General features: G+C 39.6%; 1 protein-coding gene across 7 annotated transcripts in view; it reads right to left on the reverse strand.

Annotated features, from left to right (window-relative positions):
- Positions 1–5084, reverse strand: part of ADPRM (ADP-ribose/CDP-alcohol diphosphatase, manganese dependent) — a 33002-nt gene that overhangs the window by 27369 nt on the left and 549 nt on the right. The gene's annotated exons all lie outside the window — the stretch shown is intronic.

A 5084-nucleotide genomic window follows, 5' to 3' on the forward strand; every position in this document is an offset into this window, starting at 1 on the left:
CATAAGCTTCTGGGAGTCCGGAGCCCTTTTGACAACCCTTACGTAGGGTACTGTGGCCAAAATGTAAAATCTTGGAGTTGTCCAAACTAAACAGTGTAGTTAACATCATACAATACTGACTCTCCATCTCTATAACCAATCATGTTGCCCTTAAATCCATGAAGTCATCTACCCTGCTCTCTTTTGCTTTGTACTCCCTAAAACCCTATAAAAGGGGAAGTATTCTCTTGCTTGGGGTCTCTGGCATCAATGGAGGCAAGCCACAGACTCATTTGCTGGGTAGCATAGGTAGCATGCCTATGCTAATATAATGGAGACCTGCCTCAGTTTACACTTTTGTTAAAATCTCAATACCTCCCCAGGCTACCTGAACTCTCCCTCAATGACACATTTTGGTGGCACTTGTAAGAGGCTTCTTCCTAAGGGCATTGATACACATCACTAAAATGACAAAATAATGTTGGACAGGTCAGATGAAGCCATAGTGGCAAAGGCCCTAGATTCCTATATGGTGGTAGCCCATATGAGGGTAAGAACCAACCCTAAGAAAATCTAGGCTCTAGCCCACTCAGCCTAGTCTTAGAGAATATAGTGAGTAGGGAAACCTTAGAGGACTCCAGGCATATTCTGGACTAAGTTGCTAACATTCGTTTTCTCAGGAGACTTACTGGACTCCTCAGATTTTGGAGAACCCACATTAGTAAATGTGGATTTAGCTGGAAGAAAAGGATTCAATCCCCTAGCTGACTTGGTGAAAACTATGAGTCCTTGGATGAAGGAAAAGTGAGGAGACCTCTCAGATGGAAAAGATTTATATCAGCCCCCTGATGTGGCTTTCAGAAAGGAGTTTTTGGTGGGTGAGTCAGGGAATACTGAGTTGGCAGAAGTGTTGAGACACCCTCCTTACCAACTCTGATTCTGTGATAGCATGCAAGAGGCTTATGATCCCTTAAGCCACTTTACTACAAATACCCACACTATGCCACAGGTGTTGTCATCTATACTGTGGCCTTGATGTTCCTAGTGCTAGTTCCTCCTCATCACTGTCCTACATCAGGAGACCCACTATGAACAGCAAATGTTTGGCATCACCTAACACATGGACCTGACTGTTGAGTTCTGAGACTTAACCTTTTTGTTTTCTTTCAAAAAATTTTTTTTTTAAATTTCTAGTGATTCCTTCACAATGGGGAATATAGGAAGATTGTTAAAAAGTTTTCATTATATTCTGTTGTCTGGCTTTTGGTTTGGGGGGAGAAGTTTTTGCTTTTTAAAAATTTTGTATTTTTTTCTCTTTCCTCCCCCTCCCCCCTTTCCCCTTAGTACTGCTGATGACAGGAAGGTTGTCCCAGTAAAATTCCTAAAAGAATTTAAATGGTAGAATATTCTCTATCTTTGGGACGTAGCCACCACAGGATATTATGTGATAGAACAAATATCTACTAGGCCTCCCTGCTCTCCCCACAAGATGGGTTAGGCTAGTTTTTCTCTAAAAAGCAGTAAAACTATCCCCAAGACTTGATAAGCTCAGGGAGGATCAAGGTTCAAGTTGCTACTCTAGGTGTACTGGCAGGACTTCCTGATCACTTAAGGGTCACCCATGTTGGATCAGGGTCCTTCAGACTTGGAGGATGTCCCAAACCCATGTGATTTACCATACTCTATCCTGCTAACAGATACATTTACATATGGAGATAGAGGTGTGGGGGTAGCTGTCCAAGCTAAATGCTGGTATCCTTTCTATGATATAATACCTGTTTTAAATTGTTGAATGACCAATGACTACTTCCTTTCATCTCTGTATCACACCTGAACAGGGTACCTACTATCCAATTCATGTCTGCCTTTAACATCCCTGTAGTATATAAGTCAACATATTCTTCTGACCGAATTCTTGGCAAATTCAAAGTATAGGGGAGCAAACCCCAACTGAACTAACTGAATATATTTTCCATATTACTGAGTCAACTTCCTTTTGTGATAAGGACACTAAGAGTGACTCATTTAGTTCTCATCCTGAGGCTGAACCAGCTTAAATCATTTGTCCCTGAAATGCACAGTGGCAAGGCATATGGCAAATCCCTCCCCCCTGCCCATCATGGTTTAACACTAGTATCCTGGTAGATGGTATGAAATATGTTCTAGAGGTCTGGGAACAGCTAGAGGTAAGAAAAAAAAAAAGAGAGACATGGAATTCTATTAGCAAAGACTTCATTCTTTATCTTGGACCACATTGGATTTAGTAAACGTCTATGGAAAAATAAATTCCTTGCCATGATTGTAGGTGAAGAACACTATTTTTATATGTGACAGTCTAACAATCTATCAACAAGCATTTATTAAGCTCCTACTGTGCTAAGTACTGAGGATACAAAGAAAAAATGAATACTTTTATTTGGGCTTAAATTATATTGATGGAGACAAATCATGTACTTATGTAGAAATATACAAAAGATAGAAGGTAATTTTTGATAGGCAGAGGTTTTAGCAGTTGAAAAGGCTCAACAAAGACTTCAAGTAGAAGGTAGTACTTGAGATAAGTTTTGAAGCAAACTAGAGGTTCTAAGAGGAGAGGAGTGAATGTACTCCAAACAATGAGGGAATGACCAATTCAAGTGCCAAAGCATGAACTAGGGTGAATGGGATGTTATGTACAAGGAACAAATAAGAAGGTTAATTTGGCTGGATGATAAAGTTTGACAAAGATAAATAATATATAATAAGGCTAGAAAGTTGGAGTTGTGAAGAGTTTTGAATGCCAGTTCTTTCTCAACTCTGAAACTGTGTATGTGATTCTATAAGGGAAGTTAGTCAATAAACATTTATTCAGTGCCTACAGTGTGCCAGAGCACTATGCTAAGTGCAGGAGGTAAAAGCACAGTAAAAGAGAGCTTGAAATCTAACAGCATACAGGCCAAGATTTCCCCTCATCTAATCCATCTTCAAACAAAATAGGTTATTCTCTCCTTCTGATGCTCATACCAGAAGTGAATGCTTCAGATTCTTATGCCATCAAATTCATACCTCCAAGCCTCTTCATCTCAGTGGAAATCCTATTAATTTTCATCAAGGAAAACTATCCTGATATTCTAGAACCAGATGGTAAAATGGAAATTGAAAGAGTCCGCTGACTGCCCCTTGAAAGAGATCCCAAAAGGAAAACTCCTAGGAATACTGTAGCCAAATCCCAGAGTTCCCAGGTCAAGGAAAAAATATTGAAAGCAGCAAGAAAAAAACAATTCAAGTATAGTGGAAACAAAATCAGAATAACATAAGATCCAGCAGCTTCTACATTAAAGGATATGAGGGTGTGGAATATGATATTCTGGAGGTCAAAGGATCTAGGATTAAAACCAAGAATCACCTACACAGCAAAACTAAGTGTAATAAATACTTCAGGGGAAAAAAAATGGACATTCAGTGAAATAGAGGAAATTCCAAGCATTCTTGATGAAAAGACCAGGGCTGAACATAAAATCTGACTTTCAAATATAAGAAACAAGAGAAGCATGAGAAGGTAAACAGGAAAGACAAATCATAAGGGACTTATTAAATGAACTGTTTACATTCCTACAGGAAAAGATGGGGTGAGAGAGGAATATATTGGGAGGAGAAAGGGAGAGATAGAATGGGGTAAATTATCTCACATAAAAGAGGCAAGAAAAAGCTTTTACAATGGAGGGGAAGGAGCGAGGGGAATGTAAGAGAGAATGAGCGAAATTTACTCTAATCAGATTTGGTTTGAGGAGAGAATAACATACACACTCAATTGGGTATCTTACTCTACAGGAAAGTAAGGGGAAAGGGATAAGGGGGGGGAGAGGGAGAATGATAGAAGGGAGGACAGATTGGTGGAGGGGGCAGTCAGAAGCAAACACTTCTGAAAAGGGACAGGGTCAAAGGGGAGAAGAGATAAATGAGGGGTGGGATAGGATGCAGGGAAATACAATCTTTCACAATATGTCGATTATGGAAGTGTTAGGCATAACTACACATGTATGACCTATATGGAACTGCTTGCCTTCTCAATGAGGGTGAGTGGGGAGGGAAAGAAGTGGGGAAAATTTGAAACTCAAATAAAACAAATGTTAAAATTTGTTTTTACATGCCACTGAGCAATAAGACAATAAGATATATAGGCAACTGGGTACAGAAATCTATCTTGCCCTACAAGAAAGTGAGGGGGAGGGGTATAGAGTGGGGTACAAGGTGATTGAGGGGAGGGCAAATTAGGGAAAGAGTAATCAGAATGCGTGCCATGGTGGGGGGAGAGATGGGGAGAAAATTTTGAACTCAAAATCTTGTGGAAATAAATGTTGAAGACTAAAATAAATTAATTTTTAAAAATCCTATTAATTTTTCAATATCTAAATTACAAAGTATGAAGCCAATTTACTCTCCCTCCCCTCCTCCCCCAATGATTTCTTCCAAACAGAAGGCTAGAGAAAGAATACAGAAGATTATATTTATATAAAGTTTACAAAGGGGTTTTTGGTGTTTTTTTTTTCCTTATAGTAACTGTAGGTCTAGAAGGAAGTTTGGAAATAAAGCTTTGGAGGGGCAGGAGGCCTCCTTAACATTCTTTATCTTCCCGCACCCAATACAATGTTTGGAAAATAACAGGTGCTTAATTGTGGAATCACTTAAGGTCCTAGTCCAACAACTTTGCTTTACTGTGGATGTAACGGAGACCCAAAGAGATGAAGCAACTGCATTCTCCAGCGCTCTGCAGCACTTTTGTCATACTTTTTTTTTGTCATGTGGCATAAAAGTGCCCAACATCTTTATTACTGGAAAAACTTGTGTAACATCTTATCAGTCCTACCCTTACATAGTTCGCTAAGGAAAGCCATTTATCTTAAACTGTCACAAGATGGCCATTCCTCTCCTGAGCGCCTAGTTCAGAACTCTGCAGACTGCGGGAGTTTTAAATGTAGTTACTGAATAAATGAATCACCTTAGTCTGATTCTCTAATCTTACGGAGCCAAATGATGTTCAGAGCTGGGCAGAATAATCACAGCTGAGGACAACCTTACAGATCACCCAACCCCTTCATCTTACAGAAGCACAAAAGCCCTCTGAC

Source organism: Notamacropus eugenii, chromosome 2 (genome assembly GCF_028372415.1).
Source record: "Notamacropus eugenii isolate mMacEug1 chromosome 2, mMacEug1.pri_v2, whole genome shotgun sequence".
Lineage (NCBI taxonomy): Eukaryota > Metazoa > Chordata > Mammalia > Diprotodontia > Macropodidae > Notamacropus > Notamacropus eugenii.